This window comes from Pteronotus mesoamericanus, unplaced genomic scaffold (genome assembly GCF_021234165.1).
Source record: "Pteronotus mesoamericanus isolate MK-2021 breed Mesoamerican mustached bat unplaced genomic scaffold, CSHL_Meso_final contig_35, whole genome shotgun sequence".
Taxonomy (NCBI): domain Eukaryota; kingdom Metazoa; phylum Chordata; class Mammalia; order Chiroptera; family Mormoopidae; genus Pteronotus; species Pteronotus mesoamericanus.
This window is the reverse complement of record NW_026555139.1, coordinates 2,614,198-2,639,534: the sequence shown is the minus strand read 5'-3', so window position 1 is coordinate 2,639,534 and position 25,337 is coordinate 2,614,198.

Here is a 25,337-nt window from a genome sequence, read left to right as displayed (position 1 = left end):
GGCTTGGTAAAAATGCACCCAGTAGCCTCAGGTATGCTTTGCCCTCCCACAAAGTTTAGCCTGATTACTACTTTATTGATCCTCAGATACCTTCTGGGTATTGAGTTGCTTGGAACTTTTTCATTTGTCTTGCAAGTCTCTATGTGGAAATCAGCCAGTCCCATTTTCTAGCCCAGGTTTCCCAAAGACTCAAATCTTCCTGCTATAAAAGTCAGAGATGATAAGTGGGGCTGAATCTCCTTTAGGAAATAGCAGAAACCCTATTTTTGAAATGGAGGGAAACAATACTGAACAGAGCTCTTGGAAATTCACTAGAGCTGCTTTTTCCACAGGTGCCCTGGGGTTGGGGAGAAGGACAGGACTGAAGAGTAGAGATTAAATTTGGGAGCTTGCTTTTCTAAAACCCTCAGTCTTTGTGGTTTGCATCTACTGCATGATAAAAACAGCAAAGGGAAGTGAGAATTGCATTAGAAGTTAAAAGTTTAGGAAATACACAAAGTAAGAGATATAAAGTACCTTCATAGAAAGAATATTTGTAGCATTAAGCTAATTAATGTAAGAACCCACAGAGGCTATGGAGGCCCTTGGCAGTCTCAGGTTTCCCAAGGACAGCTGGAAGTCACAAGGTACTTCAGCTTAGTACACTAGGATACAATTTCTGCAGGTTTGGAACCCCCACAGCAACCTTGTTAGATAGAGTATATTAACAATGTGCTCTCCTTTTATACATTAGTTTAAACAAAACAATTAAAGATTTTTTAAAATGGGGCAATGTTCTTAATTCAAATAGAAATAGTTTGGAACCACCTGGTCTTTGAACTCAGGAAACTGTCTCTTTTGTCAATCTCATGAGAATGGGTTAAGAGGCAAAGTAGAAAGTGTCTTGTTAAACATTTTGGAAACTACAAAGCATTAGATAAACACCAATCCCAAGAAAAGAGATTAAACGGGGATTTTCTCTTGGGGATTTCTTATTCAATTACCCACCTGAAGACACAGCAAAAGAGACCCAAGAAAACTTACAAACCCTCTGTTCTCCATGAAGGCTGCTTCCCTTCCCACAGCCATGACCACACCAGACCCCACATTTAATTCTGTTTCCTAGAAATTTCTTTTGTTAGGCAGAACTTAGCAGTTTTCAAAATCTTTATGTGCCTACTCATTCGGTGACTCAATGGAACAGTGAGATTAGAACAGAGATGAAGTTTCCAAGCACAAGAGGGAGAAACTGAGGCTGAGAGGGGTTTTACACTCTTCATCTTATGCAGTCTGATGTCATGGAGGGGGTCACAGTTAGTGGCTTGTCAGAGATTCATTCTCTTCCAGCTGCAATGCTGAAGCTATTTCCCAAATAGCCTTTCAGGACCCAGCCCCTTTTGCTCTCCAAAACTTTGCACAAGATTTGGGTGTACTCCTGAACCAAGGACCCAGAGGACTGGAGGCTAACTGAAGCTGGATTTGAGCAAAGGGAGCCTGAGGAGATTAAGACTTAACTAGTTTGTCTCTGGTGCTGCCTCAAAAATGAACAAAACTGAGCCCCAATACAAAACATAGTCAAGACTGGAGAGTTTGGCACATTCTTCCTGACTAGGCATGTTTTCTATTGGAAGTCATTGGCTCCTGGATGGTTGGACAAATCCATCACTTACAGACAGCTCTGGCAACAGCCAGCATGTCCAGCCACTGGAACCACAACTTCAGACAGAGACAAGCCATTAGGTGTTTAGATTCAAATCAACATATATAGCAGCCTTGGGGAAAGTTTCAGTGGGAGAACAAGAAAGCTATTATTAATTAAATCATATGAATTAGAATTACAGAAAATAGTTTTATAAAATTTGCAGATGAAATTATTTTGACAAGGAATTTAGTTTGTTTTTCTTACAGCTTTACCTGTTTGCATAGTATTAATTATTCACTTTACTTAGTTTAATTGAATGTTTGTAATTTTTTGGAAAAAAATGTTGACCATTTCCTATGAATTGCTCTTGACCAAGTGCTGAGGATGCACAGAGAGGTAAGTGGCTCTTCATTTCCTCAGGAAGCTCAGAGTTCTCTTAGTAATGCAGTCCTCTAAAGGGCCAACCGTGGAGAAGAGGAGAAGAGGCCAGAAATATGGGTAGAGTCAGATTTGACACATAAACACAGGGACACTGACTTTATCCCATCAGTGTGGGAACAATTCCTTTCACCCTTGCTTTTCATCCTCAGTGCCTCCTCCTTCTCAGTTTTTTATTGTGTTGTGTCCACTTGGGCTGATGAAAAATTTTAGGGCAAACTAAAAACATGAAAATCCAGCATTATTTGTCATACTCAGAGTGCTAAACAAAGTTTGGGCAAGATATTCAGTCAAACATTTTATATTTATAATGTGTGAAAAAATTAAGAGAATGATTGAATGAATGGATTAATCATGTGAAATGTGAATTCTTATAACACATAAAAAAGGGAAGATAAAATGCACACATCATTAAGGATGGTTTCTATGAAGGAAGAGAAATGTTGTTGAGGATTTGGAGAAATTGGAACACTTGTGTACTGCTAGTAGAAATGTAAAATATTGCACGTGCTATAGGAAACAAAATGGCAGTTCCTACAAAGTATAAACATAGAATTACTGTATGACCCAGCATTCCACTTTTGGATAAGATATCCAAAAGCAGTGAAAGCAAGGACTTTAACAAATATTTGTATACCAATGTTTATAGCAGCACTATTCATAATAGCCAAAAGATAAAAACAACCCAAATGTCCATCAACACATAAATGGATAAACAAAAATGTGATATATATTAATATTATTTAACATCCAAAAAAAGGAAATTCTTCACATGCTACAACATGGATGAACCTTGAGGACATTATTCTAAGTGAAATAAGGCAGACACAAAAGGACTAATACTGTATGATATGTTTATATGAGGTACCTAAAGCAATCAAATTCATTTAGACAGAAAACTGAATGATGGTTGCTTTGGGCTGGGGGAGGGGGAATTGGGAGTAAGTGTTTAATGGACACAGAGTCTCAGTTTGTAAAGTTCTTGAAATGGATGGTGGTGACAGCTGTGCAACAATGTGAATGTACTTAATGCCATTGAAATGTATACTTAAAAATAGTTAAAGGAAAAGTGCATTTAATGTATATTTTCCACAATAAAAAAAGGAAAGGTAGAATATCGTATGAGTCATCGGTTGAAAAATTGATGGCATTTTTCAATTTTTATCCAGATGTTTTGGCATCATGTAGACATAGTCAAAATGAAATGATGAAGGATTTGGGAATTGAAGCCAGGACTCTGGAGTCTCAAGTGACTGCGATAATTACTACATTTCATTTCCTGTATATAAGGCAAACTGAGTTCAAGACAAAAAGCAATGTTCCAAAGAGCTGTGATTAATTGCCACGCCTGTGTTTAAATAGACCTCCTCATGGCTTTTGCTATTGTTCTGCACTAGTAATTAGGGCAGTTTCACTGCAGAGGTCATTCTTGTGCATGTTCTCATCAAGAAAAACAAAACAAAACAAAAACCAAAGGGCAATTTATTTTCAGAATTTAATGAAATTTTAGACTTGAACTATTTCAATCCACAGTTATATCATGAACACATAGTTTTAACTGTAACAGGGAAGAAAACAGTTTTGAAGCATATTTCAGCCATTACACCAGTCTGTTATTCACCCATACCATGTCACTTAATTTTATTAGTAATTGTATGATATAGCACTATTTTTTCTTTCTTTATAAATAAATCTCAGAGAGGTCAAGTAATTTTCCTTTAGTCACACAGATAGTAAATGGAAGAATGGAAACATTGCTTTGCTCTGATACCAAATCCTTTCATGCTTTTCTGAATGTTGTACATGACAGACTATAAACATTGACTTTTTCTAAATGATTATTATTTATTTATTTGGTTATTTATTCACTCAGCCAACAAATAATCATTCTTTACTTCTTATATTCCAGTTATAGGCTCTGAGGATAGAGACATAAAAAAGTCGTGTTTCCTCTAAGGAGCTTAATGTTAGTGACAGGGAGAATGTGATTAAAGCCTATGATTTTTGTGCTGATATGGAGGCATGCACAAGTAGGATAGAGTACAGAGAAGGCAACATAACTCAGGGCACTTTGCAGGTGAGTTAAGGATGAGAAGGAGTCAACAAACAGAAAAATGAAAAGCAGACATTTCAGTCACAGAAAAAGAACCAAAAATTCCCTGCAATGAGGGTGGGGCAATCAATGTGGTAAGGGGATTGGATTTGATCCTGAGGGGGACACTGAAAGGGAGACCACTGACATTCTTAAATGAGAAAATGACAAATGAGTACTAAACTTATCAGGCTATCACTTTATGAGGTATATACATGTCTACTCACTAAAATGTACACCTGAAACTAATATGATATTGTATGGCAACTATAATTGAAGAATTTTTTAAATGACAAGAGCATATTTGCAATTTATAAAAATTGATAATTACATGGAGGTGGAGAGGTGGACAAATAAAGAACTAAGGAGACTATTAGTTTCCTGAGGCTGCAGAGCAAATTACTGCAAATAGGAAGTCTCAAAACAACAGAAATTTATTCTCTCACAGTGTTGATGGCTAGAGGTCCAAAATCAAGGTGTTCGCAGAACAAAGCTCCCTCTGATGGCTCTAGGGAACAATCTGTTCCATAGTTTTCTCTTAGATTCTAGTGTTGCCATCAATCCTTGGTGTTCCCTCACTTAAAGGGAAATTACTGGTCGCATTCTCCTGTGTGTCTGTGTCCCTTCTCTTCTGGTAAAGGCTCTAATTACTTTTGTTTAGGGCCCACTCTGTCTCAATATGATCTCAACTTGATAACATCTACAAAAACTTTATTTTCAAATAAAGTCACATTCACAGGTATCAGAGCTTAGGATGTGAATATATTTGGTGGGGAGGGGCACAATTCCACCCACAACAGACACCAATTACAGGACGCCTGCAATTGGCCATCCGAGAAATAATGAGAACAGGTGTGGAGAAAAGTTGTTGATCAGGAAATAGAACTGGCTGAGCCAAATGATGGGACTTGAGAGCTGGGCAGTGGTGTCCCTGGTAACCAACTGAGGGCTGGAGCAGTATAAAAGGAAGAGGATTAGTGTGGGAGGAAGAGGGTGAGAGGAGGTAAGACACCATAACTTTGCCAAGCTTGTTTTTCAAACTTGAAGCAAAAGCATTTACAGTGTTAGTGTCGATTCTCCACTGTTTAAAATGACAGAAAAAAATTATCTATATTCTACAAGATAATGCCAATATATGACATAGGATTTGGGCATGTAAAATCACCCAAGTCTGGCTCACACTTCTCTCTCCAATTTTCTCTCTCATACCCCTGCCTCTGCCCATCCCCCAACCCCCACACACCAGATAGTTATTTTCTTCATTAGTTTACATTTCTCCTAAAACACATTCCAGGAGCTGCACTCTCTGAGGATGGTCAATATATTGCATCTGTCTGAGTCCACCTAGAGTGGGAAGGACAGCAGGAATGTGGGGTGAGAAAAAGTTTGGTATGACTCCTACCCAAGGTACATCCCAAACTGTGTAATTCTATTCCTCTGCCCACATGTCATCCTTGGAATAGCATTTTAAATCTAATCAACACCTATGGGTGTCATGCCCATTCCTCGTCACTGTGTGTCTGTTTAACCATTTGAGTAAATAGTTGGCAAAGTTAATGTTTTATTCACCTTTATATCTCCAAGGGTTCATAGGGTCTATCCACAGCAGATGTTTAAGAAACAGTTGTTGAACATTGAAAGAAAAAAGAAACCAACAGAAACAAAGAAACAAGAGGGAAAGAGAGAGGGGGATGGGAGGGAAAGGAGGAGGGAGGGTCAAATCAAGGAACATGTATGAAGGATACATGGATGGAGCCAAGGTGGGAAGGGATTAAGGGAGTGAGGTGGAGGTGGGAGGTGCAGGGGAAAGTGGTGGCGGGTAAATGGAGACAAATGTATTTGAATAATAAAAAAACTAGTTGCTGGAAAAAAGTAAATCCTATGGGTTTCTCAAGGAAAGTTGCAGGGATCTGCTTCAGGGATCAAGTGCCTGGTCATCTGATTGCTGACTCTGAATTTCAGCAGCTCTGTCTGCTCACTTGCAAGAATATTTTAAACTCTTCAAACCTAGTTTTCTTGCATCAAAATTAGGATCAGAACAATATGGCTGCCATGACAATTGAGTGAGATCACAAGTAGAAAGTCTATCATGTGCTACTTGACACCCATGCTCAGAATAAGGCTGGTTATTGTGGTTAGTCTTCTGAGGACACCCAGGTTGTCTGATGGCCAATTCCTCTCCTGAGAACAAACTGAGGAGATGTGTGAGTCCATGTAACTCTAGTCCCCTTCACCATGCTCTTGCCCCATGTTGACTACAAAATTACAGTGCACTTAAGAGGAGCATACTTGGCTTTCCCTCACTCTTTACAGTTTAGGTGTTAAGCAACCATGAAACATTAAGACATCATCAAGAATGGTTATTTCTGGAGGAAACCTCCAAGAAGAGTATAGCACCAGGAATGTGCCAAAAGAACTCATGTAGGAGGTGAGCATCATGCTTTACAATTTACAGACTGGATGCAATCTGGGTTCAGTGGAAAGAGCCTGAGCTGCTATCTCCCAGTTGAGTCCTGGCTCCATCTCTTGTGGGCTCTGAGATCTGGTACAAGTTTCTTACCTTCTCTGACCCTCATTGCCTCAGCCTTTTCATGGGGTTGTTATAAGAACAGAAACAAAATATAAAAATTGGCCAACCCAGTACAAATTAGATAGTAACTACTCAAGAGAGGGTGCCTCTGTTTTTCTGTAATTATGAAGGTGATAATTAGGGTGGACAGAGGTCTCAGAGGACCCCAGTAGTAAATACTCAGTGGTGAATCAGCCCTCTGACAGCCCTAGCCTCAGCCTCCCTCTCCCTAAAGACAGGAGTGAGCTCTATAGCCTAAGAGAATGTGTGTGCACCTGTCTTCCTTGCTAAGTAGTGTCCCCTTAGTTCTTGGATCCCAACAGAACTCTACTCTTTGGTTTTGCCTGACTGGTCAGGCAGGTGCCCTGGGCTGAGTCAGGGTAACAGACAAGCTGGGGCTGAAAACTCCACAGGGAGAGCCATCTTGGAAGAGGTGAGGGAGATCAAGAAAGGCTAGAATCAAACTCAAAAAGAACTCAGGGAGCCAACCAGCAGGTGCAACGAGTGAGGACTATAGTGTAGAACAAAGCAGAGTCTGAAAAAGGAGAGAGCAAGTCAACCAACTGTGTGAATACTGTAAAGTTTTATTTGGGCATGTTTGCAGAAGGCCTACAAAGTACAACAAACTGCTAAGTGTCTTCAAGAATTGAGAAGTCCTTGTTTTGATTCAAAGGAGAATTTTTTTTTCAATATTATTTGCCATGAGAGGTCTTCAAGACTTGGTATCATGAGCAGGAGACTGGGGGGCTTGCTGCCTGTCATTCTCTGGAATTCTATAGTTAAATGACCTCAATCAGAGCCCTCACCCCAGTGGACTCATCTTTCTTCTCTGTGAGGAATGGTTTGGAGAACTTGATCTCCTAGGTTCCTTTTAACTGACATTTTGTAACATTAGTTTCAGATTCCCAACCTCTCTTTCTTCTCCATTCTTTTTTTTTAAGTGTTGGAACTATATTTTAGGAAAAAAAAATGCATTATTTTCACTATCATTTCCTCAGCACTTAATCTGCATAATAAGATCTCCCAAGAAATCTTTTCAAAATATTCACCCTGGGGCCCTCCTTTGGGATGGGACCCAGGGACATACGTTAATTTAACCAGATTCAGAGGTGATTTTTTATGATCACACAACAATTAGCTTATGCTACCTGAAAGTATAACCTCACAAGCAGCTGCTGAAAATTGAACATGATTAAATCCTTAAAAGGCATTTTTAAGCTGTAATAAAAGCCAAGGTCTATACTAGCAGAGTGAAGCCAAGAGTTCAGAGAACTACAATGATGAATGCCAATCTTCACTAGCTAGACCTGAGGGTGTCTGCGAACCACTGAGGCTGTGCTATGTGCCTGCACCAAGGAATTCCATGCAGTGTAGTAGGGACTTGGACCAGCTCCCCACTCATTGTTTACCTGATGTACCCATCCACAATACAGGCCACATGGCATTTGGTTTAGGCTATAGGGTATGTATCTTGGTTTGCTTTAGAGAAGTAAAAAAGAATTTGTGCACAGTCCTTTCTACTCTGTAGCTCTTGATAGGAGGCAGCTGGTGGATCTGAATACCTCTGTAGCCATAGTTGTAGTATCACCAGCTCACCATAGATCAGACTCTGTATGGTGGCCGCCCAAGGACAGAACTTTGCAGTCGCTGGTTCTCAGGAGGTCAAAACTGAAGAGAGAGAAGAAGTTCAGGCCTTAGTGGCCCTCTTTGAGAAGAATAGTGGGTCTGTGACTCACCAGATGCAGAAAGTGTGGCCCCTTCCATCTGCTGGGGCTGCTGCTGGGTCCTGGTGCTTGTTCTGACTGTGCAGGAGAGTGCAGTCCAGAGAGGTGGCCTCTCAGCAGGTCTGGTTGGTATTCTCTGACTGTGGGGACCTTCAGACTCACCCATCCCATCTTTCACCTGGATGTGTCTCTTCCCCCAAATATTGTCTCTGTGTATAAGCTAGCCTCTGTTCTTAACAAGAGGATGATGTACAGGTGTTGCCAGTTGAAAACACACAGCAGCTTGTGCTTGCTTAGTTGGAAAATTTTCCATTGTAAGAAAAGAGAGTTGATATGATTAACATTTTAAAGGGCAGTATAGCACTAAGTAATGTTGAGATCAGCCTCTAACCAGTTCTGAAATCCATGTTTTTGAAGAACTTCTATGGGCCAGTTCTTTCTCTCATCCTTTCCCCATCTCATCCACCTAAAGCTTTGCATACACAGTTCCTTCTGCTGGGAACAATCCCCATCACTTTACCATTTCATCACATTTACTCCTTAAAAGAGAAACCTTTACTTTCAGAAGAGTTTTGGATTTGTAGTTTGCACTAGTGTTAACGTATTATGTTGGTATGCTTCATATGTCACACAAATAAACCAATGTTCATACATTATTATCAGCTGAAGCTTGCGCTTTACTCAGATTTCCTTAGTTGCCACCTAATGTCCTTTTGCTGTTTCAGGATCTCATCCAGGATTTCACATCACATTCAGTCATCATGTCTCTTTACGCTTCTCGTAGGTGTAACAGTTTCTCAGACTTTCCTTGTTTCTGACCTTCAAATTTTGATTTTTAAAGAGGACTAACCAGGCATTATGCATCATATCATCAGGAGGGCTTTGTCTGTTATTTTTCTCATGATTAGACTCATATTATGGGTTTTGAGAAGAAGCAAACCACAGATGTAAAGTGCCATTCTCATTAAATCATAGTAAAGGAGCATTCTATCAACATGACAGGCTTAGTTGCCAGATCACTTAGTTTGTCATGTCTCTTTTCTGTAAAGTTACTCATTTTTCCCCTTTTAATACTGTACTTTTTGGAGGTAAGTCACTATGCACACCTTACACTTAAGATACGGGGTAGGAGTTATGTTCCACCTCCTTGAGAAGTGAGTGTCTACATAAATTATTTAGATATCTGCATGGGATATTTCTCTATTTACCAACATTTTTACTTATTTATTTAATTATGTACTGATATCAGTATGACCACATAGGTGTTTATTTTATACTTTAGGTTATAATCCAATGTTTATATTTTTGTGCAGATTGTTGGGTCATTCTGTGCTACTTCAGTGGCCCCTGTACCCCTTGACAGACCTCGATCACTCAGTGTATGCATATGTGCATGACTGCAAACATATCTCTATTCTGACACTGTAAGATACTTCGATATCTAATTATAATACACCATGTTCCAGCCCTACAATCAGCCATATCTCCAAGGAGTCCAAGTTACTATTGTTAGAGAATAATACTAGAAACAAGATCTGGGTGTTGTCTGTGTCTGTTGTTTCTAGCCTCTGTTAGCTGACAGTGAAGAAATATGTGTGAGCATACTAATACACACACACACACATTCATATATTCACACATCTATATACGTATATATACATGTATATACACACACACAACTACTTCTGTGTATCTTTATGTATCTATATTAAAATAAACATGAGTTAATACTTATCTCCAACTCTAATCCAGTGACACATGGATCATCATACTTTTCCCTTGTTTGCCTTTGATTTCCCACTCTGACAGTGAGAAACCTGACTCCCACTACTTGTCATCCATTCATGTTTGATTCCAGTATACATGTATATTGGTTTCAGAATTGTTAACCAACATGGGAAAACTTACCAGCTGGAGCACAGTGCTCACAAACAGATCCTTTTGCCTTTAGTGTTATAGTTCACATTTACTTCCAAAGCTACTTAAGTCATTACCTCTTTTCCCTAGCCTGTTCACCAAAGTTATTTCATTTATTTGTAATAAATTTACAGTAGATAGATTTTTGTCAGTATGCAGTCCATCCTAACATCCAGTGAGCTTCTACTTCATTTTTTAATTTGCATTCATTAAAGCCTAGTTTTTATTCTGTAAAGTTCATGGGTTTTGACCAATGTGTAGTGTTGTATACCCATCGTTAAAGTACAGTGTTGACCAAAAAGTTCACTTGATGTTTTTCTGTAAGATGGCTCTAGTAGTGCTTAGTTGTCTTTAACTTCATCTGAAATAATTTTGTTAGATTGTATTATAATAACTTTCATAACAATATGTATGTTAAAAAATCAATATCAGGTATTGAATTTTTATAAAGCCATTTTAATATTAAAGATGAAAGAAAATGTGCAACATTTTTGGCATGTTATGCTTTATTATTTCAAGAAAGGTAAAAACCCAACTGAAATGCAAAAAAAAAGAAAAAGAGAGAGAAAAGATTTATATAGTGTATGGGGAAGGTGCTGTGATTGATCGAATGTGTCAAAAGTGATTTGCAACATTTCATGCTGGAGATTTCTCATTGGACAATGCTCCACAGCCCTGTAGACCAGTTGAAGTTGATAGTGATCAAATTGAGTCATTAACTGAGAGCAATCACCATTCTACCATGTGGGAAAGAGCCCACATACTCAAAATATTCAAATCAATAAAGTTATTGGTGAAAATGAAAAATGTGTCTTTTATTTTACAGAAAAAAATTAAATGGACTTTTTGCTCAACCCAATATAATAAAGAATAGATTCACCATCCCAAACTTCTCCTATGTTTTGCCTATTTGATTCTCCTGCCTGCCCAACTGTTTTCCAACTAATTTTGCATTTTCCAGAATGTCTTGAAAATGAAATTAAAAATTTCAGACAACAATAGAGAAAATTGTGCTTAAGGATGGAGTATACCCAGAGCCTAACCCATACCTGACAGATATTTGAGTTGAGAAGATTTGAGAGTTTTGATTTGCTGAAACTTAGATAAAGTATTGAACTTAGGTTGAAGCTACAATGGATTGAGACTAGGCACCTTGGAATGGAGCAAATATATTTTGCATATGAGATAAAGATACTTTGGAGCCAGGAAGCAGGCTGTGATGTGATCATAAAACCTTTAAATATGTTAATTTACATGGAATAAGGGACTTTACAGATATGACTAGGTTAGGATATTGAGATCAATAGATTTATACAGGTTATCAGGATAGCAGGGTTGGCCAAACGTAATCACATTTGTTCTTATAAGTAAAAAAAGGAGTCAGGAGGGTCAGCTCAGAGTGATAGGATATTTAAAAGTTTCAATCATTTTTGTCTTTAAAAATAGAAGAGGATCATTAGCCAAGGAATCTGGGCAGCCTTTAAAGCCAAAATAGGGGAAAAAAATAAATAAAAGGATTCTCCCAAAAAGCCTGCAGGAAAAAAATAAAGCTCTGATAACACTTTGATTTATATACCAGTGAGAATTCTTTTGGAATTCTAACATCCAGAATTGTAACATAATAAATTTATGTGTCTTAAACCACTAAATTTGTGGTAATTTGCTATAATAGCAACAGGAAACTAATATAAGACCAATGAGCCATTTGAGTTTATTCTTGTGTCAGGTGTAAGGTGTGTGTCTAGGTTCATTATTACATATAGACATTTGTTACAGAACCATGGTTTGCATTGAAAAGACTACCATTTTATCCTTGAATTTCTCTGTCAAAAATCAATTGAATATATTTGTTGGGTTTATTTCTGTACTTTCTAGTATATTCCTCTGATTTATGTGCCTACTATTTTGTCACTATTCAGTTGACTTGGTTGCTGGAGTTTTAAGGTAAGGCTTGAAATCAGGTAGCATGAATCTCCCGACCCTGTTCTTCCTTAATATCAGTTAGGCTATTCAAAATATTTTGTCTTTCTATACACATTTTAGTATGAGTTTGTTGACATCGACATAATGTATTGCCAGAACTTTGATTGGAATTACAATGAATCTAAAGCTAATGTTAGGAAAAATTAACTTCGTAACAATATTCGGTCTTCCAATACGTGAATATGAACTACTCCCATTTATTTAGCTTCTATTTTTTCCATAGAAGTTTTATAGTTTTTTCACATACAAAACATTTGCCTGTTTGTTAAATTTATAACTAAGTACTTTGCTTTTTAGTGCTATTATAAAGGGTATTTTAATTTTATTTCAAATTTGAATTGTTCATTGCTGGTATGTTGGAAAGAAAAAAAATGACCTTTGCATATTGACCTATATCTTGCTAACTTCTTATACTTGCTTATTCATTCCAGGGTGTTATTTTCTTTCTTCTTCATTTTTTTCTTTTCATGTAGATTCTTTGGTGCTTTCTACCTAGACAACCATGCCACATATGAATAAAGACAATTGTAATACTACTTTTCAAATCTGTATGATATTTATTATTTTATTTATCATTTTGCACTTGCTAGAAATTCTAGTATGGTCTGTAAGAGGAATGTTGAGAGAACATACTTGCCTTGTTTCCAATTTTGGAGGGAAACAGTCTTTCAACATTAAATGTGGTATTATGTGTAGGTTTTTCATATATACCCTCTATTAAGTTAAGGAAGTCTTCTTTTATTCCTAATTTGCTGACATTTTTTATTGTGAATGAGTATTAAATTCTATCACATAGTTTTCTGCATCAGATTACATGTTTTTTCTTATTCAGTCTGTTAATGTGATTAATTCTATTGATTCCGTTATGAATACAAAAAACTAGCTTTGCATTACTGAATTGACTGCTTCTTGGTTGTTATGTGTTATCCTTCTTATATGTTGTTTAATTTGTTTTCTAATATTTTGTTATGGATTTTTGCAACTATGTTCTTTAGAAATATTCATCTGTTCTCCTGTAATATTTTTCTCTAGTTTTAGTATTAGGATAAAGCTGACTTCATAACATGGGTTAGTAAGAATTCCTCTGCTCATAGTTTATAAAAGAGATTCTGGAAAAGTGATATTCCTTCAATATTTGGTAGAATTTATCAGTGAAACAATCAAGCCTGTTACTTCCTGGTTCTGTGTGTGTGTGTGTGTGTGTGTGTGTGTGTGTGTGTGTGTATGTGCGTGTGTTTTATTGTTTACGCTATTACAGTTGTCCCACTTTTACTCCCTTTACCCAACTCCACCCAACCCCAGTCTCACTCCCTCAGCAAACTCCACTCTTTGTCATTGTATGTGGGTCAGGCATGTATATTCTTTGGCTACCCCCTTGACCTTCTTTCATCTAGTCCCTACCTCCCAGCCCCTCTGAAAGCTGTCAGTCTCTTCTATATAACTATGTATCTGTTTCTGTTTTCTTTGTTAGTTTATTTAGTTCATTAGATTCCACACATAAATAAGGTTGTCTGGTATTTATCTTTCTCTGACTGGCTTATTTCACTTTGTATGGTATTCTCCAGGTCCATCATGCTACCCCTCATTTTTTTTTCTTTTGGTGGTGGAGGAATTTTTAAAATTATAAAATTATTTAATAAATCATATCTATTTCTACAGACATTTCAAAAATTTATATGGAACCATAAACGACCCGAGTAGCTGTAGCAATTTTGAGAAAGAAAAACAAAGTAGAAGGAATCACAATACCAGACATCAAACTCTACTACAAAGCCACTATACTCAAAACAATCTGGTACTGGCACAAGAACAGACCCATAGACCAGTGGAACAGAATAGAAAGCCCAGAAATAAGCCCAGGTCTCTATGGACATCTAATATTTGAAAAAGGGGGCAGAAGCATAAAATGGAGCAATAATAGCCTCTTCGAAAAATGGTGTTGGGAGAGCTGGACACCTACATGCAAAAAAATGGAATTGGATCATCAGCTGACACCATCCACAAAAATAAACTCAAGATGGATAAAAAATTTAAATGTAAGTCGCAACACCATCAAAGTCCTAGAGGAGAACATTGGCAGGAAACTCTCAGATATCCCACGCAGCAATTTTTTCACTGATATGTCTCCTAAAGCAAGGGACATAAAGGAAAGAATAAACAAGTGGGACCTCATCAAAATAAGAAGCTTCTGCACTGCTAAAGAAAACATCAGCACAATGAAAAGGGAGCCAACCGTATGGGAAAATATATTCACTAATGATACATCAGATACAGGTTTGATCTCCAAGATATATAAAGAACTCACTCGACTCCACTCCAAGAAGACAAAGGATCCAATCAAAAAATGGGCAAAGGACCTGGGCAGACCCTTTTCCAAGGAGGAGATACAGAGGGCCCAGAAACATTTGAAAGGATGCTCAGCATCACTAGCCATCAAAGAAATGCAGATCAAAAGCACCATGAAGTACCACCTCACACCGGTCAGAATGGCCATCATAAACAGATCAACAAACAACAGGTGCTGGTGAGGCTGTGGAGAAAAGGGAACCCTAGTCCACTGTTGGTGGGAATGCAGACTGGTGCAGCCACTGTAGAAAGCAGTGTGGAATTTCCTCAAAACGCTGAAAATGGAACTGCCTTTTGGTCCAGTGTTTCCCCTGCTGGGACTATACCCTAAGAATACCAAAACGCCAATACAAAAGCATCTATGCACCCCAATGTTCATAGCAGCACAATTTACAATAGCCAAGTGTTGGAAGCAACCTAAATGCCCATCAGGAGATGATTGGATCAAAAAAAAAACCAAAGGGGAAGAGCTGAGGGAGGGAAGGTGGGAGGGGGCAAGGGAAAGAGGGGGGGGAAGGCAGAGACAAATGTATTTAAAAAGTAAATAAATTAATTAAAAAAAAAATAAAAGCAAAACAAGATCAAATTAAAGTCTAGGTATTACTTTAAAAAAAAAAAAGAAGGAAATCCTGTCACATGCTACAACATGGATGAACCTTGAGGATAATCATGATGAGTGATATAAACCAGTTGCAAAGAGACAAATACTGTATAATTCCATGTATACAAGGTATCCAGAATAGTCAGAACCATGGAAACAGAAAGTAAAAGGGTTGGTTGTCAGAGCTGGGGATAAGAAAGAATGGAGAGCTGTTTGATGAGTTTCTGTTTTTCAAGATTAAAAGTTTCTAGCTATCTTTTATACAACAATGACTTTATAACTGACAATTGTTAAGAGGGTAAAGTTTATGTTATGTGTTTTTTACTGCAATCAAATTTTTAAAAAATAGAAATTGAAAAAAAAAATGGTACATATACACAATGGAATACTACACAGCAGAAAGAAAAAAAGAACTACTAACCTTCGCGACAGCATGGATGGAACTGGAGAGCATTATGCTAAGCGAAATAAACCAAGGGGCGAAAGACAAATACCATATGATCTCACCTATAAGTGGAACCTAACCAACAATACAAAGATGCAAGGAAAATAAGACCAGCAACACTGAAAGGAAAAGAAACCAACAGAAACAAGAGGGAAGGAGGGAGGGAGGGTGGGGAAAAGGAAGGGAAGGGGAAAGTCAGGGAACATATAGCAAGGACCCATGGATAAAACCAAAGAGAAAGAGCTGAGGGAGGGAAGGAAGGAGGGGGCAAGGGAAAGTGGTGGGGGGGAGGCAGAGAGAAATGTATTTGAAAAAATAAATAAAAAAAAGAAAATTCCAATTAAATTAAGGAACCAAACAATTATAGTAGCATCAAAAAATAAAAATAATTAGGAATCAATTTAATAAAAGAAATAAAAAACTTGTAAAACTATATAACAATATTTTTAAAATGAAGGATCTAAATAAATGGAAAAAAAGTCTATGCTCATATATCAGAAGATAACACTGTTAGGATGACAATACTTCCAAAATTGATTTATGGATTCAACATAATCCCTGTCAAAATCCTAGAGGATTTCTTTAACTAAATCGATAAACCGATAATGAACTTTATATGGAAATGCAAGAAAACCAAATCATCTAAAACAACCCTCCAAAAGGGCAATAAAGTTGTAGAATGGACATGTTTTGATTTCGAAACTTCTTATAGATCTACAAAAATCAAGACAGCAAGGCACTGGCCTAAGAAAAGACATATAGAGCAATGGAAAAGTATGAAGAATATAAAAATAAACCCTGGTATGTATTATCAATTGATTTTGACAATACAATTCTATGAATAAAGAATAATCTTTCCAACAAATGTCCTGGGACAAATGGATATACACATCAAAAGAGTGGAACTGGATTCCCTGACTCACACCATACACAGACATGACCTGAAAATGGATTAGATCTATGCAACAGCTAAGACTGCAAAACTGACTCCACAATGGACTTTTCATTAAACATTCCACATGAGTCCAATTATAAATTAAAGTATGTCTCCTATAAAAAAATCATATCTATTTCTCTTTTAAATGAGGCATTTTGTGTCTTTCAGGTAATCTTTCATTTTATTAAAGTAATCAAATTTGGGAATAAAGTGTTGTTTATTTATTATTACTCATTAAATGACCATGGAATCTTTAGTGACTTCTCTTTAATTTCTATTACTAATGTGTATCTTTTCTCTTTATTTCTTGGTTAGATTAGTTAGAGGTTTATCCTTTTCCTTGATTTAATGTTGGTTTTGTTGTTTTCCTCTTTTCAATTTTATTGATATTTACTCTGATTTTTAATATTTTCTTTCTCTTTGCTTTAGGTATAATTTGCTCTTATTGTCTAGTTTCCCAAGGTATCTTGGGCTACTGATTTTAGATCATTCTTCTTTTTAAATATGTGCTTTTAATGCTATAAAATTTTCTATAATAACCATTTTACTTATACCCTCAAAATATTGATAAGCTATATTTTAATGTTTATTTTATTCTGTTTACATATATATTTAAAAATATTTGAGAGTTCTTATTGCACTCATTGGTTACTTCCAACTAGTTGGGATTTTTCCAACTATCTCTGTTACTGATCTCTACTTTAACACTATTATAGAATGAGAACATACTTTGTATGAATTTTATTGTATTAAAATTTTTGAAGTGTCTTACATGGCTATATTTTTTTTATATTAATGAATATTACATATGAGCTTAAGAAAAATACAACCCATAGACCAGTGGAACAGAACAGAAAACCCATAAATAAGCCCATGTCTATATGAACAACTAATAGTTGACAAAGGGGGCAGAAGCATAAAATGGAGTAAAAATAGCCTCTTCAACAAATGGTGTTGGGAGAGCTGGACATCTACAGGCAAAAAAATTGAAATTTGATCATCAGCTGACACCATCCACAAAAATAAACTCAAGATGGATAAAAGACTCAAATATAAGTCATAACACCATAAAAGTCCTAGAGGAGAATATGGGCAGGAAACACTCAGATACCCCACGCAGCAATATTTTCACCGGTATGTCCCCTAAAGCAGGGATATAAAGGAAAGAATAAACAAGTGGAACCTCACCAAAATAAGAAGCTTCTGCACTGCTAAAGAAAACATCAGCAAAATCAAAAGGGAGCCAACCTGTGGGAAAATATATTCACTAATGATACATCAGATAGAGGTTTGATCTCCAAGATATATAAAGAACTCACTCGACTCCACTCCAAGAAGACAAAGGATCCAATCAAAAAATGGGCAAAGGACCTGGGCAGATGCTTTTCCAAGGAGGAGATACAGAGGGCCCAGAGACATTTGAAAGGATGCTCAGCATCACTAGCCATCAGAGAAATGCAGATCAAAACCACAATGAGATACCATATCACACCGGTCAGAATGGCCATCATAAACAGATCAACAAACAACAGGTGCTGGTGAGGCTGTGGAGAAAAGGGAACCCTAGTACACTGTTGGTGGGAATGCAGACTGGTGCAGCCATTGTGGAAAGCAGTGTGGAATTTCCTCAAAATGCTGAAAATGGAACTGCCTTTCAATCCAGTATTCCCCTGCTGGAAGTATACCCTAAGAATCCCAAAACACCAATTCAAAAGTACCTATGCACCCCAATGTTCATAGCAGCACAATTTACAATAGCCAAGTGTTGGAAGCAACCTAAATGCCCATCAGTAGATGATTGGATCAAAAAACTATGGTACATTTAAACAGTGGAATACTACACAGAAGAAAGGAGAAAAGAACTTCTACATTTCACAGCAGCATGGATGGAACTGGAAAGCACTATGCTGGGTGAAATAAGCCAGGGGGCGAAAGACAAGTACCATATGATCTCACCTATAAGTGGAACCTAACCAATGAAACAAAGATACAAGGAAAATAAGACCAGCAACACTGAAAGAAAAAAGGAACCAGCAGAGACAAGAGGGAAGGAGGGAGGGGTGGGGTGGGGAAAAGGAAGGGAAGGGTTAAGTCAAGGAACATATAGCAAGAACTCATGGACAAAGCCAAAGTGGCGAAAGACGGACGGAGGGAGCAGGGAGGGGGACAGGAGGAAGTGGTGGGGGGAAGACAGAGACAAATGTATTTGAAAAAGAAATAAATTAATTAATTAAAAAATAAAATAAAATCCCCCAGAAAAGAGAAAAATACATATTCTACTGTTGCTGAGTGAAGTTTAATCTTAAAATGTCAATTAAATCAAGGGGACCCATAGTGCTTGTTTAGGTCATCTCACTGATCTTTACTGATTTTTTGTCTTCTTGATCTACCAATTAATGACAGAAGGGTGTTGAAATTTCAAACTATGATGGGGAGTTTCTCTTTACCTCCTTTTAATTCTATCTATTCTTTATTTCATGACTTTTGACGCTCTGTTGGTAAGTGCATGCATGTTCAGTATTATGATGTCTTTTGGAGAATAAACTCCTCTATTGTTACGTTTTGGAGAATAAACTCCTCTTCTTTATTCCTAATTATATTCTTTTTCTGAAGTTTTTTGTCTAAAATTAATATAGGTATTTCATATTAATATTATTATTAGAGTATATCTTTTCTCCATCACTTTACTTTTAGCTAGTCTGAGTCTTTATAATTATAGAGGGTTTCCCATAGACAACCTGTACTTAATTTTTTAACCCAGTGTTATAATCTGTATTTTAATCTGTATGTTTAGATTACTCATTTTTAAAGTGATATTTATATAGTTGGTTTCATATCTACCTTATTTGTAAATATTTTCATTCTTTGCATTTGTGTTCAGTTTTCCCCCATATCTATGCTTTCTCTGTTTTTAATTGTGCATTTCATATTATTTGATTTTAAACCTTTTCTTAGCATATCATTAATAATTTATTTTAACATTTTTATTTGTGTTTGTTTAAGAGGTTACAATACACATGTTTATGTAATCTAAGTCCAAATTCATATAATGCTATATTTCTTCATGTGTAGTGTACGTATTTTATAGCAGGATAATCCCAAATCCTCCCTTTTGTCTCCCTTGAGGGCTAGCTGTGTGCCAGGAACGCCACAAAAGTACACTTCATGAACAATATTATTTGAATTCTCTAAGTACCTTTGACATGGACAATCATAATATCGTTTTTGCAGAAGATGAAGTAGAGGTTTAGAGGAAGTTTCATTCCCTCTCTGAGTCATGTAACTAATAAAACCCAAGATTTCCAGAGCTCCAAAGCACTGAAGGACTAAAAAGAGCTCATACAGTGCTCACTACAACACCAAGCATACAGCAAAGGCTCAGTAAGTAAGACAATCCTCACCTCCAGGATGGTAAACACCTTGGTGAGGGAACTGAGACACAAAGGGTTATAAAAGGAAGAGTGCAGTGGCTGGGGTTTGGTAAGCAGAACAGGGGCTGAACTATTATCATTACTTATTTTTTAATTAATTAATTAATTAATTAATTTTTTAAAGACATTTTTCTCTGCCTCCCCCCGACCACTTTCCCTTGCCCCCTCCCTCTTTCCCTCCCTCAGCTCTTCCCCTTTGGTTTTGTCCATGAGTCCTTGCTATATGTTCCTTGACTTTCCCCTTCCCTTCCCTTTCCCTGCCCTGCCTCCCTCCTTCCCTCTTGTCTCTGTTGATTTCTTTTCCTTTCAGTGTTGCTGGTCATATTTTCCTTGATATTTGTATTGTTGCTTAGGTTATGCTTATAGGTGAGATCATATGATATTTGTCTTTCGCTCCCTGGCTTACTTCGTTTAGCATAATGCTCTCCAGTTCCATCCATGCTGTTGCGAAGTGTACTAGTTCTTTTTTTCTTTCTGCTGTGTAGTATTCCATTGTATATATGTACCGTAATTTTTTAATTCAATCATCTCCTGATGGGCATTTAGGTTGCTTCCAACACTTGGATATTGTAAATTGTGCTGCTATGAACATTGCGGTGCATAGGTTCTTTTGAATTGGTGTTTTGGGATTCTTAGGGTATAGTGCTAGCAGGGGAATCACTGGACCAAAAGGAAGTTCCATTTTCAGCGTTTTGAGGAAATTCCACACTGCTTTCCACAGTGGCTGCACCAGTTTGCATTCCCACCAACAGTGGACTAGGGTTCCCTTTTCTCCACAGCCTCACCAGCACCTGTTGTTTGTTGATCTATTTATGATGGCCATTCTGACCGGTGTGAGGTGGTACTTCATAGTGCTTTTGATCTGCATTTCTCTGATGGCTAGTGATGCTGAGCATCCTTTCAAATGTTTCTGGGCCCTCTGTATCTCCTCCTTGGAAAAGGGTCTGCCCAGGTCCTTTGCCCATTTTTTGATTGGATCCTTTGTCTTCTTGGAGTGGAGTCGAGTGAGTTCTTTATATATCTTGGAGATCTAACCTCTATCTGATGTATCATTAGCGAATATATTTTCCCATATGGTTGGCTCCCTTTTCACTTTGCTGATGTTTTCTTTAGCAGTGCAGAAGCTTCTTATTTTGATGAGGTCCCACTTGTTTATTCTTTCCTTTATGTCCCTTGCTTTAGGAGACATATCAGTGAAAAAATTGCTGCGTGGGATATCTGAGAGTTTCCTGCCAATGTTCTCCTCTAGGAATTTGATGGTGTTGCAAATTATATTTGAGTCTTTTATCCATCTTGAGTTTATTTTTGTGGATGGTGTCAGCTGATGATCCAATTTCAATTTTTTACATATAGCTGTCTAGCTCTCCCAACACCATTTTCTGAAGAGGCTATTATTGCTCCACTTTATGCTTCTGTCCCCTTTGTCAAATATTAGATGTCCATAGAGACCTGGGCTTATTTCTGGGCTTTCTATTCTGTTCCACTGGTCTATGGGTCTGTTCTTGTGCCAGTACCAGATTGTTTTGAGTATAGTGGCTTTGTAGTAGAGTTTGATGTCTGGTATTGTGATTCCTCCTACTTTGTGTTTCTGTCTCAAAATTGCTGCGGCTTTTCGGGGTCGTTTATGGTTCCATAGAAAGTTTTGAAATGTCTGTTCTATTTCTGTGAAATATGTCATTGGTATCTTAATAGGGATTGCGTTGAATCTATGAGTTGCTTTGGGTAGTATGGACATTTTGATGATATTAATTCTTCCAATCCATGAGCACGATATATGCTTCCATTTATTTGTGTCTTCCTTAATTTCTTTTTTCAGTGTTGTATAGTTTTCTGCATACAACTCTTTTACGTCTTTGGTTAAATTTATGCCTAGGTACTTTATTTTTCACCTTGCTATATCGAATCATATTTTTTCTCTGATTTCGTCTTCTTCTATTGCATTGCTGGTGTACAAAAATGCCTTTGATTTCTGAATGTTGACTTTGTATCCTGCTGTTTTGCCAAATTCGCTTATTAGGTTGAGGAGCTTTTTGGTAGAGTCTACAGGGTTTCTATGTACACTATCATGTCATCTGCAAACAATGGTAGCTTTACTTCCTCCTTTCCTATTTGGATGCCTTTTATCTCTTTCTCTTGTCTGACCGCTGTGGCTAGGACTTCCAATAGGATGTTGAAAAGAAGCGGTGAGAGCCGACATCCTTGTTCCCGATCTTAGTGGGAAAGCTTTCAGTTTTTGCCTGTTGAGTATGATATTGTCTGTAGGTTTTTCATATATAGCTTTTATTATGTTGATGAATGCCTCATTTATTCCCATTTTGCTGAGTGTTTTGATCATAAATGGGTGCTGTACCTTATCGAATGCTTTTTCTGCATCTATCGAGATGATCATGTGGTTTTTGTCTTTTCTTTTATTTATGTGATGTATCACGTTTACTGATTTGCATAATTTGAACCATCCCTGCATCCCTGGGATGAATCCCACTTGATTGTGATAGATAATCTTTTTAATGTATTGCTGGATGCGGTTTGCCAATATTTTGTTGAGGATTTTAGCATCTATGTTCATCAGCGAAATTGGCCTGCAGTTTTCTTTCTTTGTAGGGTCTTTATCTGGTTTTGGGATCAGGGTGATGCTGGCCTCATAGAAAGAGTCAGGGAGTCTTCTCTCCTCTTGGAATTTTGGAATAGTCTGAGAAGGATAGGGGTTAGCTCTTCCTTAAATGTTTTGTAAAAATCTCCTGTGAAACCTTTCGGCTCTGGGCTTTTGTGTGCCAGGAATTTCTTGATTACTGCTTCAATTTCCCCAGCTGTTATTGGTCTGTTCAAGCTTTCTGTTTCTTCCTCCTTCAGTGTTGGAAGATTATACTTTTCTAAAAATTTGTCCATTTCATCAAGATTTTCAAATTTCTTGGCATATAATTGTTCACAGTAGTTTCTTATGATCGTCTGTATTTCTGTGGTATCAGTCGTTATTTCTCTTTCCTTTTTGATATTATTAATTTGGGTTTTCTCCCTTTTTTTCTTGATGAATCTGCTTAAAGGCTTGTCAATTTTATTTATCTTTTCAAGGAACCAGCTTCTGGATCGGTTGATCCTCTGTATTGTTCTTTTCACCTCTATGTCATTCAGTTCTGCTCTAATCTTGACTATTTCCTTCCTTCTCCTTGCTCTGGGATTTATTTGTTGTTGTTTCTCCACTTCTTGAAGTTGTAGTGTTAGGTCTTTTATTTGAAATGTTTCTATCTTTTTTAGGTCAGCCTGTATTGCTATGAACTTCCCTCTCAGGACCGCCTTTGCTGTGTCCCATAGGTTTTGGACTGTTGTCTGTTCATTTTCTTCTGTTTCCAGAAATTTTTTGATTTCTTCTCTTATCTCATTATTGACCCATTCATTGTTTAAGAGTCTACTGTTCAGTCTCCATGAGTTTGCAAGTTTTTGAAGTTTCTCTTTGAGGCTGATTTCCAGTTTCAATCCCTTGTGGCCCGATAAAAAGTTTGGTATTATTTCAATTTTCCTGAATTTACTGAGGCTTGCTTTGTGTCCTATCATGTGGTCTATCTTTGAAAACCTGCCACGAGCATTTGAAAAGAATGTGTGTTTTTCTTCTTTGGGATGTAAGGTTCTATATATATCAGTTAAGTCTCTTTGATTCAGTGTGTCATTCAGCACCACAATATGTTTATTAATGTTTTGTTTGGAAGATCTGTCCATTTTTGACAGTGAGGTGTTAAAATCCCCTACTATCAGTGTGTTGCTGTCTCTATCTTTTTGAAGTCATCCAACAATTTCCTTATAAACTTGGGGGCTCCTATATTGGGAGCATATAAGTTTACAATGTTGATGTCTTCTTGATAGAGATTCTTCCTTTAACTATTATAATGTGCCCCTCTGGGTCTCTCTTTGTGGCCTTTGTTTTGAAATCTACTTTGTCTGATACAAGTATGGCAACCCCGTCCTTTTTCTCTTGCCCATTTGCTTGGAATGTTTTTTTCCACCCCTTTACTTTCAATCTGTCTAGGTCTCTTTCAATATGTGTGGGTCATGTTTTCTTATCCACTCAGCTACCCTCTGTCTTTTGATTGGGGCATTTAGTCCATTCACACTGAGAGATATTACTGATAGAAACTTAGTCATCTTTTGTTTTTGAACCTGTGTTGCTCTCTCTCTCATTCTTTTCCTTCATCTGCTTAAACCAGTCCCCTTAGCATGTCTTGGAGTGCTGGTTTGGTAGAGATGTATTCTTTTAGACTTCTCTTGTCTGGGAAACTCCATATGTCCCCTTCTATTTTAATGGAGAGCCTTGCTGGGTAGAGCAGCCTTGCCTGTAGGCCCTTGCTTTTCATGGCTTGGAATATTTGTTGCCATTCCCTTCTGGCTGGTAGCGTTTCTGTTGAGAAGTCAGTTCCTAAGCATATCGGGGCCCCCTTGTTTGTTACTTTCTCCTTCTCCCTTGCTGCCTTGATTATTCTCTCTTTGTCTTTGACATTTGCCATTTTAATGATGATGTGTCTTGGAGTGGACCTCCTTGAGCCCCTCTTGAGTGGGGTCCTCTGTGCCTCCTGGATCCATGAGAGCCCTTCTCTCGTCAAATTAGGGAAATTTTCCATCATTACTTTTTTGAGGAGGTTCTCTATCCCTTGCTCCTCTTCTTCTCCTTCTGGTATCCCTATTATATGGATATTAGTGCGTTTCAGGTTGTCCTGCATTTCCCTAAATGCCTCTTCATTCTTTTTGAGTCATTTTTCCATTTCTTGTTCTTTCTGGGAGCTTCTTTCTACCTTATCCTCCATCTCACTGATTCAATCCTCAGCTTCATCCAGCCTGCTTTGGATTCCTTCTACTGTGTTCTTCAATTCAGAAATGGTATTCTTCATATTCTCTTGTGTCGTCTTGATAGTTTCTATGTCCATTTCCAAGTTGGTATAGTTTGCTATAAGATCCTGATAGTGTCTCTGCAGTTTCTCATAGTTCTCTTTGAGCTGGCTGAGCTCATTGAGCTTCTTTAGAACCATTGTTTTGAATTCAGTGTCTGATAGTTCCCTTGCCTCTATTTCATTTAGCTCTCTCTTTGGGGAGTCCCTTTTTCCACTAATTTGGGGGGAACTTCTGTTTATTCCCATTTTTGTGAGAGTCTGTTAAATATTTTTGTCCTTTTCTTTCTGGGCCTTCCTCTGATGATGTCAGTTGTTGACCCTATATGACCTTGGGATGTTTGTTTGAGCCTTCCAGGAGT